Here is a 13,531-nt window from a genome sequence, read left to right on the forward strand (position 1 = left end):
AGGGCTGTCTGACCCTTCCTGCGTCACTGCCTTCCCTGTGGCCAAAAGAAAAAGCTGGTGAGCTGGGGGAGGTTCAGAAGCTGCAGGAGAATGAAAAGTGGCAAGAGGAGGAGAGCTTCCAGCCTCTCTCCAGGCTTGGCCCGGAATTGGCAGTGCAGAGTGAGGCAGCCTGGAGACCATATACTGAGGCTGGCCTCTGCACCCCTGCCCCAGGCACTCGCTGTTTGGAAGGGGCAGATCTGTAAGCACACAGTAGTGGAGTCCACTCCCACAGAGATCTCCGGGTGCCCTTTCTTGCCGCGCCCACCAGACTGCACCCTCATCTCCTCTCCTCCGGCTCAGCTGTCCTCGTGCAGCCAGTGTGGCCTGACTGATCCGTGAGCTGGATGGTTTGCCTGGTCCAGAGGAGGGGCTTCGTCTCTTCTTCCTTTGGAGGAGAGGGACTGGTGAAAGCGTCTTACGAGAAATTCCTCCATCCAGCATGTGGGAGTTGAACTGGAAGACTCTAAGCCTTCAAGCCAAGGCAGCAAGGGACTGATAGTCACCGCTGTCACTGGGAGGGGGACACGGAAGCTTTCTGAAAGGCAGCTTTGGTTGTGTTTGAAGCAATGATGGGACGTTGGTAGACCCAGACACCCAGAAGATCTGGGAGAGAAATTCCAGAAATAACCCACCAAGGTGGCACTGAGGAAGGAGTACTGCTCCAGGGCGGTGAACCTCCTGACCCAGGTCAGGACTGCTACAGGGGGCAGGAAACTGGCTCAGCCACATCTCAGAGGGGCTGTGACCTGTCCCCTGCCGATATGGTCACCAGAGAGCCAGGAAAGAGAACCATGAGAGGCTGGATCAGAGCACATGCCTGGGAAAGGAGAGGTGACACCAAGAGGCCAGAGGGGCCAAAGGGACACAGAGGGTGGGAGATCAGCGGGACACATGCCTCAAAAGGCAGAGGCACACATCTGGACAAGGCCTGTGACCTGGTGCTCAGAGCACGGCTAAGTTACCTGGGAGGAACAGAGATAGGCCGTTTCCAGAGTTGCGGGCTGGCTAGACCCGCATCTGCTGTCCTCACATCCGTCTCCCACCTGCTGTGGGTCTCAGGGGCCTGGCCCCTTGAGCTGCATCTCTGAAGCCCCCTTGTCAAGAGGCTTGTATTCAGTTTGGCCAACGATGGGCACTAGCGGGCACCCGGAAGGCTGGTGGAAGAGAGACTCCAGGCATCCCGCCTTCTCCCTCTGTCCCCTGTGGCGTCTTCACCAAGGGTCCACCCGTGGATGGGTGAGGAGGGCCCTGGTATCTCTACTGTAGGATGCACACAGTCAGACTGCAGGAGGGAGATGGGTGGCCAGACAGGTCCTGGAGAACGGACAGGGGTGAGGGACAGTGGGGCCTGGAGGAGGGACAGGAGTGAGAGACAATGGGGACGGGAGGAGGAGAGCGGAACGCACAGGCCCTGACTCCAAAGGCCTGCGTTAGAATCTCTAGGCTCTCAGTGTCTCCAGGCCTTGCGTTCCATGTCTTTCAAATGGGTCCAGGAATTCCTGCCTCATTGGATTGGTTAAGACAGAAACAGAAGGTCATGAATGGAAAGTAGTCAGCAGACTGTGTCATGCCTGATGAGTGCTTAGTAATGGTAGTGGGCATCATTATTGTGAAAATAACTTCAAAACAAGGCAAGCTTGTTGGGCTGCACCCAGCAGATGTCAGGCCAGCTGGGCCCACGTCCAGAGGCTAGGACAGGATAGGGACTCACAGAGCACTGCGCCATGTTGGGGAGGAGCCTATGATCCAGGAAGGAACCTGTAGGAGGTGCCCCCCTGCCCACTGGCCCCAGTAGGCAAACCAGCACATTGTGCACCTGGCTATTCTTGCACAGAACCAAAGTTCAAGCCCAGATGGGCCAGTGGTTGTTGAGAAACAGCTGAACACCCCACCAGGAGCAGCTGCCTGTCTGTTGCTATGTTTATGTGTGTGTTCCTAACCCTTAATTTTTTTTTTTTTTTTTTTTTTTTTTTTTTTTTTTTGAGACGGAGTCTCGCTCTGTCGCCCAGGCTGGAGTGCAGTGGCCGGATCTCAGCTCACTGCAAACTCCGCCTCCCGGGTTTATGCCATTCTCTCGCCTCAGCCTCCCGAGTAGCTGGGACTACAGGCGCCCGCCATCTCGCCCGGCTAATTTTTTGTATTTTTTTAGTAGAGACGGGGTTTCACCGTGTTAGCCAGGATGGTCTCGATCTCCTGACCTCGTGATCCGCCGTCTCGGCCTCCCAAAGTGCTGGGATTACAGGCTTGAGCCACCGCGCCCGGCCTTTTTTTTTTTTTTTGGAGACAAAGTCTCGCTGTGTTCCCCAGGCTGGAGTGCAGTAGTGTGATCTGGGCTCACCTCCGTGGTTCAAGCAATTCTCCCGCCTCAGCCTCCCAAGTAGCTGGGATTACAGGTGTGCACTACCACGCCCAGCTAATTGTTTGTATTTTTTGTAGAGACGGGGTTTCATCATGTAGACCAGGCTGGTCTCGAATTCCTGACCTCGAGTGATCCACCTGCCTCGGCCTCCCAAAGTGTGGGGACTACAGATGTGAGCCACCACGCCTGGCTAATTTTTTGCATTTTTAGTAGAGACAAGGTTTCACCATGTGGACCAGACTGGTCTCGAACTCCCAGCCTCAAGTGATCCACCCACCTCGGTCTCCCAAAGTGCTGAGATTACAGGTGTCAGCCACCACGCCCAGCCTGTTCCTAACCCTTTCAACTGTGGGTGTCACGTGGGTGAGGACTCCGTGGCCACAGTAGCAGAACTGTCTCTTCTGAAAACCAGACTCCGGGGCCCCTGGGTCAGCACCTCTAGGTCATTCCACGGACTTACACAGTTCAAAGAAAGAGCCAGCAAACATGGGGTGATCCTGGGGTGCCAGTGGGATCCCAGGCCAGGCCCGGAGGTCTGCCTGTTTCCTCCCCAGAAACTTGAGGGGGCATCCTCCGCTGGTTTGCACTGGGCACGGGGGCTGGAGAGCCACGAGGCCACTGAGCTCAGCATGCTGTCACTTCACAGAAAGTTGTGAGGGTGAGAATAGCCGGGCCCACTCTGCAGAGGAGAGGAACGGGCACAGGCCACAGGCGCGGGCTGATAGAGTGAGTCTCCTCCCTCATTCATTCATTCATCCATCAGACACCTGCTGGGCACCTGCTGTGTGCGAGGCACTGTGCTGGGTGCCCCAGACACAAGACAGAAACTCGAGTCGCCCTGTGTGCCTCCACACGGGCCTTCCCTGCTGGGTGGACACAGGCTCCGTCTCCTAGGCTTTAAGCCCCATGCATCAGGTGGAAGACAATTTCCAGCCGCCTCTGCCCGCTTGTTTTTCCTCCTCTCCTTTTCCTGCCGCCTTGGTCTTTTTTGTCTTTTGTGCAGGGCCGTCTCTCGCAGCGCCCGTCTGTGCTCCGCAGCGTCTAGGAAAGGATTAGTGTGAGCAGAGCATGCAGGCTTTGGTGAACAGAGCCGAGCTTGGTTTCAACATCTAATTCAATTTGTTCTGCCGAGATTGAAATATGAAATGGTTGCCAGTCAAACGTTCAAAGGACGGGGAAAGGAGAGTGAGCGCCTGCTGAAATTTAAATTTTAATGAAAATGACTTTAACCCTTTGGTACACCTTGCAGAATGTAACCCATCCTCCCATCCTGTGAGAGCGGCCTCCTGGGTTAGAGCTTTCCACCCGCTTCTCTTCCGCTGAGCTTCACGAATAATATGTAATCATTTTTTTCAGCCATCTTAATAATAAAAGATTAATAGAATACTCGCATAATAATAATCTATTCACCCATGCTGCCTAGGCCATTGAAATAGGCACCTTGCCTGGATGACTTTCCCAAGCCCCATCCTAGACAAGCCCAGGCCCCTCGCTCATCACACCGAACGCCTCCGTAACTCCTTACAGCTGTGAACAGTTTCTGTGTTTTTATTTCATGTCTGACCTCTCTCTCTGGACCGGAAGCCCCAGGAGAGCAGGGTCCGTGCCTGTTTTGTGCGTGCTGCATCATGGAGTAGATGCTTAGTAAATACTCATTGAAGGAATCAGTGGCCCCACTTTGTCCTTCTAACAACTGTGAGAGGGAAGTTGATGGGAGATGTAGAAATGGAGAGGTGGGTGACATTCCCAAGACGGCACTGCACAGAGGGCTGCCACCGGGCTCACGCTCAGCTCGCTCCGGCACAAGCCCAAGCCCCTACCTCCCAGAGCAGTGAGGGCAGTTCCCACATGCAGGGGGCCCGGCCCTATGCCGGGCTTTAGAGGCGCACCCTGCGCTCTCGCTCCTGCCGCGGGGCCTGGACTGCTGTCTCCTCTTTACAGCGAGGGAGGCCCAATGTGTGCCCATTCGAGCCCTGTCCTCAAGGCAGCGTGGGTGAAGGGCTGTCTCTCCTCACCCCCATGAGGTTCTCCTGTTCAGCTCCTGCTTGAAATGGAACCCCCAGTGTGTTTTCTGTTTTGTTTTTGTTTTTAAATATCAAATGCCATCAGTGCCAGCCAGTGGGCATGTGTGGGCAGCTCATCATGGCTGTGGACAGACAGTGCCAGGCATTGCCCAGGCATCATAGGTTTTCAGGGTAGAGAGTGGGGTGATGGGGGCAGCCCTGAGACCACCTTCAGGACAGTTCGCTTCCAAGGACTGAGTCCTTGTCTTCGTCCTCCAGGGCTCATATAGACCAGGAGCCTAAGGGAGAGGTTCAAACCTGAAACACCCTTAGGCTCCTGGTGTTGTGTGTTGAGCTTTTGTGCACCAGGCATGGCCATGATGCTGGGAATGCAGGAGTGGACTCAGCAGATAAGACTCCCTGGCCTCAAGGACCTGGTAGTCAAATGTGGGGAGACCCAGACACGAGTGGACAGAGGATTGCTTTCCTGGCACTGCTGAGGCTGCGTTCTCTCTGGGGATGTCTGGCAGGGTCAAGGAAGGACTCCCTGAGGAAGTGGCATGTGAGCAGAGCCGGGAGGAAGGGGACAGCTCTGTGTGCTCAAGGGAGAGTGAGGGGGACAGCCCAGGCCACAGAAAAAGCCAGGGAGAGTGGGCAGGGGGCCGCCAACACAGCTCAGGGTTGGGTGTCAAGTCTGGGCCTGTGGAGGGGAGCAGAGCTGACCCAGTCTGCCACCATGTTGAGGATCAGTAGCAGAAGGACAAGGACCGAAGCAGGGACAGGTGTTCAGAAGCCATTGCGGTGGCCAGGAGAGCAGGGAAGTGATGACTCAGAGCAGGGAGGTGGCCCGAGTCTGTCGACAGATTGAAGATGCAGCCAGTGGCCTAAAGGTTTGGCTGTGGGGTGTGCACAACCAAGGCTAGTGCCCTGGCTCTAGCCCAAGCAGTGGGAAGAAGGAAGCTAGTGTGCGCTGAGACCATTGCAGGAAGAGCCGGCTCAGAGGGAAGCAGGAACTGGCTTTAAACTCGGTAAGCTGGTGACTGCTAAGAGGTAGAGAACACACCAGAGGATATGTGTCTCAGGTTGAGGAGAGGGGGTTGGACCGAGATGTAATGGGAAATTCTCCTTCTTTGGTTAAGAAATCTAAGAGGGGCCAGCCTCGGTGCTTCACTCCTGTAATCCCAGCACTTTGGGAGGCTGTGGTGGGAAGATCGCTTTAAGGCCAGGAGTTTGAGACCAACCTGGGCAACATAGGGAGACCCCCCATCTCTACAAATAACTTTTAAAATTAGTCCACTGTGGTGATGTGGGCCTGTGGTCCCATCTACTTAGGAGGCTGAGGTGGGAGGATCACTTGAGCCCAGGAGGTCGAGGCTGCAGTGAGCCATGATCACACCACTGCACTCCAGCCTGGGCAATGGAGTGAGATGCTGTCTCCCAAAAAAAAAGGGGGGGGGGGGGAGAAAGGTAAGAGTCAGCATGGGAACTAACAGCCCCATGTAGACAGACCTGGGAAATCTCATAGCTCCAAAATTTCAAGTTAATTTTTTTTTTTTTTTTTTTTTTGACACGGAGTCTCTGTCACCCAGGCTGGAGTGCAGTGGTGTGATCTCAGCTCACTGCAGCCCCTGCCTCTCTGGGTTCAAGCAATCCTCCCACTTCAGCCTCCCAAGTAGTTGAGATTACAGGCATGCACCACCATGCCTGGCTAAGTTTTGTATTTTTAGTAGAGGTGAGGTTTTGCCATGTTAGCCAGACTGGTCACGAACTCCTAATCTCAGATAATCCTCCCACCTCATCCTCCCAAAGTGCTGGGATTATAGGCATGAGCCACTGCACTGGCCTCAAGTTCATTTTGAAGCCACTTCTAGATGGTTCCAAACTCCTTTGGCCCCAGAACACATTTCCCAAACAAATGTCTTAAACAGATTAAGCAAGAATTGCTTTGTTCCAAGTCAAGGTGCAGGGCTTGACCTTCCCCACCCAGACTCCTCTTGCCCCCCAACACCTTAGCGATTTGAAAAACACTGACGTAGGCCTGGTGCGGTGGCTCATGCCTATAATTCCAGCACTTTGGGAGGCCAGGGTGGGTGCATCACAAAGTCAGGAGATCAAGACTATCCTGGCTAACATGGTGAAATTCCGTCTCTACTAAAAATACAAAAAGTTAGCTGGGCACGGTAACACATGCCTGTAGTTCCAGCTACTCGGGGAGCTGAGGCAGGAGAATCGCTTGAACCCAGGAGGTGGAGGTTGCAGTGAGCCGAGATCGTGCCACTGCACTCCAGCCTGGGAGACAGAATGAGACTCCACCTAAAAAAAAAAAAAAAAAAAAAAAAAAAAAAAAAAACACTGAACTAAAAAATGTCTCCCAAATCACAGAGCATGGACCTCTGTGCTTCAGGAGATAGTTTAGGTGGACTGCACACTTTTCTTTTTAATTTTTAACTCACAAGTTTATTTGTACATGTATGCCACAAATACAAACCTGTATTTGTTTAGGTCATCAAACCAATGGCCTTGCTAAGCTGTAAAGATTACCAGTGAATTTGTATAAATAGAAGTATTAAAAACAGGACTTTCATAAGGCAAAGTAGTAAAGAAGGGATGTGAATGATTGAAATCAGGGGTTGGCAAACCGTGGGCCTCGAATACAGCCATGCCCATTAGTTTGCGTATTGTCAATAGCACATACCTGAGTAAAACTTTATTGACAAGACCAGGCAACAGTAGCAGTAAAAATAAATAAATAAATAAAAAGAGCTGTGGTTTGGCAACCCCTGATTTCAATCATTCATTTCCCTTTTTTTTTTTTTTTTTTTTTTTGAGATGGAGTCTCGCTCTGTCGCCCAGGCTGGAGTGCAGTGGCTGGATCTCAGCTCACTGCAAGCTCCGCTTCCCGGGTTTACGCCATTCTCCTGCCTCAGCCTTCCGAGTAGCAGGGACTATGGCACCCGCCACCTCGCCTGGCTAGTTTTTTGTATTTTTTGTATTTTTTAGTAGAGACGGGGTTTCACCATGTTAGCCAGGATGGTCTCGATCTCCTGACCTCGTGATCCGCCCGCCTCGGCCTCCCGAAGTGCTGGGATTACAGGCTTGAGCCACCGTGCCCGGCTCATGTCCCTTCTTAACTACTTTGCCACTTAGCCACAATGTGACCTTGAGCAACCTCCTTAACCTCTCTGTGCCTGGTGTTCTCAACTTTGAACCGAGAACAGAACAGACTCCTGCAGATGTCAGGATTAAGTGAGGACTGAGAATGATGCCGGCCCCACATGAGCACTACACAAGCCTCAGCTGTTGTTACCCCATCGCCCCAACATAAAGGCAGTGTCCTCCTGCACCCCGACAGGCTTGGGCCATCACCCGCCACCCAGGAGGCCGGGGTATTTCAGCACAAGCCCCGGGCCAAGGCCTTCTGGATCGGCAGCAAAGTAAAAGGGGCCCTGCAATCTAATTATAGCATTTCTAGAAGCCAGGGCTGCATTCCCCTCCAGCTTCCTTAATAAGCCCACTTCCCCGTAATTGCAGATTTCATGGAAGCGGTCCACGGGGGCCACCATGTCCCATCCTTGGGCTTAGGCCAACAGCAGACATTTTGTGCAGTTCTGCATAGCAGCTGCTCCTGCCTTTCCTGGAGACTGTCAGGAGCCCTCCCTTCTCCTGGTCCCCAGAAAGATTCCAGGTGATAACATCGCTGCCACCTTGCACACCTGCAGTTTACAAAGCACTTTCGCAGGTGGGAGCTGAGTCACTAGGCAGGGGCTGTCACTGCTGTGGCACAGATGAGTAAATTGAGGCTCCAGGAAAGGAGGGGAGCAGCCCGCGGCCGATGTTCCAGAAAGAAGGCAGTTTCCTTTCCCAGGCTGTGGCTCCACAAAGAGTCTCCTCTCCTTTCCCTCTGGCTTTGGGGAAGACGACAAGAAGCTGGAAACGTGGCAGTCGTGCAAGGGATAGCAGGAAACACTGCGTCCCGTGAACGATTCTCAGACTGCATTCCCTAGAGGTGCTGAGATGTGAGGCTGAAGGAGTGGAGTCCAGCGCCCTTAACCCCTCCACCTCCCAGGATTTTATATTCCCGGGCTCAGTTGCCCAACCCTCATAGTGTACGCATCTCACTGCAATCCTTGTGAGCTGCCAGGTATTTTGTGGACCCTGAACACAAGTCACAACTTCACCCAGTGCTCAACCAAAGAACAGCACCTGCCCCAGTGCTAGGGGACAGCCTGCCTCCCAGAGCAACAGTGTATATAGGTCAGGGAATGCGTCGGTTCCTGTGACAGACGCAGACCTTAGTGGGCTTAAATGAGATGGAGGTGGATTTCTGTCACATGACAGTTGGAAGGTGAGCAGGCTTGGTCTGACAGCAGCAGGGGCCCAGCCCCTCTGAACTGTCACTCTGACATGCCTCCATGGCCCAGACAGCACCCCACTGTGCTGCCACCATCCAGCCACTGAGAGTGGGGAGGAAGAAGAGCGCTTGCCCTGCCCTTCAAGGACACAGCCTGGGCATTCTCATGTCACTTTGACCAGAATATGGTCACCTGGATGAGCCTAGCTGCAAGAGATGCTGGGAAATGGTCTTTCTCCTGGGCAGCCATATGCCCCCCAAAACATGCAGCCCCTCGTTCTACAGGAAGCAGGAAAACAAATGCTGGGGGCAGCCAGCAGCCTCAGCCACAGATGGTTGGGTGCTGCCTGGGGCCTTCCCAGGGCATTTTCAAGGTCACTTTGACTGTCCTTGATTTCGACCTTTTGAGCTGACGTCAGAACTGAACCCCATGTAAGCATTGTTTAAAGACTCATGAATCACAGCCGTAAAAAAGGATGAGTTCTTGTCCTTTACAGGGACATGGATGAAGCTGGAAACTGTCATTCTCAGCAAACTAACACAGGAACAGAAAACCAAACACCACATGTTCTCATTCATAAGTGGGAGTTGAAAAATGAGAAGGCATGGACACAGGGAGGGGAACGTCACACACCAGGCCTGTTGGGGGTGGGGGGCTAGGGAAGGGATAGCATTAGGAGAAATACCTAATGTAGGTGACGGGTTGATGGGTGCAGCCAACCACCATGGCACGTGTATACTTATGTGACAAACCTGCACGTTCTTCAGATGTACCCCAGAACTTAAAGTATATTAAAAAAAAAAAAAGACTCATGAATCTAATGTGTTCAACATTTTTTTTTTTCTTTTTGAGACAGGATCTTGCTCTGTCACCCAGGCTGGAGTGCAGTGGTGTGATCATGGCTCACTGCAGCCTCAACCTCCCAGGTTTAAGTCATCCTCTTGCCTCAGCCTTCTGAGTAGCTGGGCCTACAGGCATGCACCACCATGCTCAGCTAATTTTTTAATTTTTTGTAGGGAAGGGGTCTCCCTGTGTTGCCCAGGCTGGCCTCAAACTCCTGGGCTCAAGTAATCCTCCTGCTGTGGCTTCCCAAAGTTCTGGGATTACAGGTGTGAGCCACTGTGCCTGGCCTCATCACATTCTTAAACCAAGAAAAGTTAACCCACTTTTCTTAACCCACTGTCTTAGACACTAGTGCTGGCTGTCAGTGAAAAACTCCAAAGTAGCGTGTGGATCTTGTTGCTTACACATTAAGACAAAATGCCAATTTGGGGGGCTGGGGGAATAAGGCATCAAGTTTTCCCTATGTGTAGATTCACTCCTGTCTGGCCAAGTGCACCCTCGGGGTGTTGCCTACACAGAGGCTGTCTTTTCCCTAATGTCCTTCTTTTCCGCAGATCTTCAGAAAGGCTTTCACTGATAGGGCAGTTTGTTAATTTCCTGTGACTGCTGTAACAAAATACCTCAAACTGGGGGGCTTAAAGCAACAGAAAGTTATACTTTCACAGTTCCAGAGTCCACAGGTCTGAAATCCAGGTGTGAGAAGGGCTGTGCTCCCTCCAGAGGCTCTAGGGGAGGATCCTTGCTCAACTTATTTTTGAGACAGAGTCTTGCTCCATCACCCACGCTGGAGTGCAATGGCACGATCATGGCTCACTGAAACCTCTGTCTCCTGAGTAGCTGGGATTACAGGCGCCCGCCATCAGACCCAACTAATTTTTGTATTTTTAGTAGAGACGAGGTATCATGATTGGCCAGGCTGATCTTGAACTCCTGACCTCAGGTGATCCACCTGCCTCAGCCTCCCAAAGTGTTGGGATGACAGATGTGAGCCACCATGCCCAGCCTGCCTTTCTCTTCTAAGGACAGTTGATGTTGAATTCAGGGCTCACCCATAATCTCATCTCAAGATCATTAGTTATATGTTCAAAGACCCTTTTTTTCCCAAATAAGGTCATATTTACAGGTTCCAGGTGGACATATATTTTGGGGGAGGTTACCATTCAACCCTCTGCAGACCATCTGAGTCCCCTTTCCTTGCTCTACAAGCATTTAATAAGCACCTCCTATTGGCCAGCCCTGAACTGGTGGCCAGGGGTCCAGCTTTCAACACAGCAGGATCAGCCAGGCCAGGTGGCTCACGCCTGTAATCCCAGCACTTTGGGAGGCTGAGGCAGGCGGATCACTTGAGGTCAGGAGTTTGAGACCAGCTTGGCCAACATGGTGAAACCCCAACTCTACTAAAATAAAAAACTTAGCTGGATGCTATGGCTCACGCCTGTAATCCCAGCACTTTGGGAGGTCAAGGCGGGCGGATCACTTGAGGTCAGGAGTTCAAGACCAGCCTAGCCAACATGGCAAAACCCCATCTCTACTAAAACTACAAAAAATTAGCTGGTCGTGGAGGCGGGCACCTGTAGTCCCAGCTACTCAGGAGGCACGAGAATCACTTGAACTCCGGAGGTGGAGGTTGCAGTGAGCTGAGATGGCACCACTGCACTCCAGCCTGGGCGACAGAGCGAGACTCTGTCTCGAAAACAAGCAAACATACAACACAGTAGGCTCACTGCTGCTGTGAAAGTTCACAGTCTGTTGGGGAGATGGCCAAGTAACAGGTGGTCATGGTGCCAAGGGAGAAGTGGGGCAAGTGTCCAAAGGAAGGATGGGGAGGGCTTCCCAAAAGACATGGTTTCTAAACTGTGTCCCAGGAGGTGAGTAGTGGCTACCCTGAGAGGTAGACTTACCCTGAGGGCAGCAGAGAGCCCCTGAAGGTCCAAGAGCAGGAGAGTAGCCATGCCCAGCTGCCTGTGAAGCTGCCACCTCCTCTTCCTCCACACCCTGACACTCAGGGACACGCCCCCTCAGCCCACCCTCCCAGGGAAGGCATTCCTCTAGTGGGCCTTCCCTCCACCACCTCTGCAGAAATAACAGCCTCACGCCACAAAGCCCGACCTGTTCTCTCCCTGGCTGACTTTGAAGCCGTGGTTGTAGCAGAGTGGGTAGGTTCCGATGATGGGTGCAGAAGGCAGAGGCCAGAGCGAGGCAGCCAAGGCCAAGAATGCCAGGAGCCACCAGAAGCTGGAAGGGCCAAGGAGGGATCCTCCCCTAGAGCTTCTGGGGGAGCACAGCCCTGCTCACACCTGGATTTCAGCTTGTGGACTCTGGAACTATGAAAGCGTAACTTCAAAGCATGTTCCTGAGAGTGGGGCAGGTACCACTCCAGGGGGCCTGAAGTGAGTTGTGGGGACTGGAAATAGGTAGAGAAGGCAACTCGGGGACAGGGTTCAGCTGAGGGCAAGACTACCTTCAGGCAGGGCCATGACTTGCAGCCGCACAGCACAGGACACTTAGTCTGAGCTACAGAGTATTTGCTTAATGAGTGAGCATATATCATCTGTATATAAAACCTAGAAACATGTCTGGTTTGCTGAAGACTGACTACGTGGGTGGGTGCTGAGCCGCATTTCAACTGTAAATGCTAACTAATTGCAAGAGACAGAAGGTCATTGTCTTTGAAGCAGAGGCCTGAAAGCCAGTTCTGGCATCGGAACCTAAAGAACAGACACGGGAATCCCAGGCCATCATTGCAGCAGTGGTCACAATTACTGAGCCTTACTCTGGGCCAGGCACTATAAGCCAGGGAGTTCTCACGACAGCCAAAACTGATGGGGTTGTTGTCCCCATTTGACAAGTGAAACCAGTGCAGAGAGATGGCACGCCTTGCCCAAATTTGCAAGGCTATTAGTGGGAGGAGTCAAGAGACTTTAAGGGCCCTTTCTCTGTCTACAAGAAAGCAATAAACAATCAAAGATAAAGAATAAAGTTATTCAAAGAACAGTCAGTGACTTTCTACATAGGAACCTGGCTATGGTTGGGGTGGAGGGGGGGAAAATCCCAGTTACCAGGCCCTCCTTGTACCAAATGAATTAATACTAATGAGGTTGAGTCTTAAGACTCTGTATTGAACCAGGCACCTTCTCCCCTGCCCCCATGATATGGTTTGGATTTGTGTCCCCCCAATCTCATGTCAAATAGTAATCCCCAATGTTGGAGGTGGGGCCTAGTAGGAGGTGATTGAATCATGGGAGTGGTTTCTCATGAATGCTTTAACCCCATCCCCCTGGGTGCTGTTCTTGTGATACTAAGTGAGTTCTCCTGAGATCTGGTTGTTTAAAAGTACGTGATGGCTCTCACCTGTAATTCCAGCACTTGGGGAAACCAAGGTGGGCAGATCACGAGGTCAAGAGATCAAGACCATCCTGGCCAACAAAGTGAAACCCCATCTCTACTAAAAATACAAAAATTAACTGGGCATGGTGGTGCACACTTGTAGTCCCAGCTTCTCGGGACACTGAGGCAGGAGAATTACTTGAACCAGGGAGGAAGAGGTTGCAGTGAGCCGAGATTGCACCACTGCACTCCGGCCTGGGTGACCAAGCGAGACGCCGTCTCAAAAAAAAAAAAAAGCGTGTAGCACCTTCCACCTCTCTCTTCCTCCTGCTCTGGCCACGTAAGATGTATCTGCCTCCCCTTCACCTTTTGCCATGGTTGTAAGTTTCTTGAGGCCTCCCCAGGAGCAGAAGTTGCTATGCTTCCTGTGTATAGCCCATGGAACCATGAACCAATTAAAACCTCTTTTCTTTAATAATTACCCAGTCTCAGGTATTTCTTTATATCAGTGTGAGAATGCAAATACACCCCATCCCTGCAATTTGTCTGTATCCCAGTTTGGGATCCACTGTTATGAAGTGTACATGTATATTTTCTGCCTTCAG

Source organism: Trachypithecus francoisi, unplaced genomic scaffold, assembly GCF_009764315.1.
Source record: "Trachypithecus francoisi isolate TF-2019V2 unplaced genomic scaffold, Tfra_2.0 Lachesis_group11, whole genome shotgun sequence".
In the NCBI taxonomy this organism is placed as follows: domain Eukaryota; kingdom Metazoa; phylum Chordata; class Mammalia; order Primates; family Cercopithecidae; genus Trachypithecus; species Trachypithecus francoisi.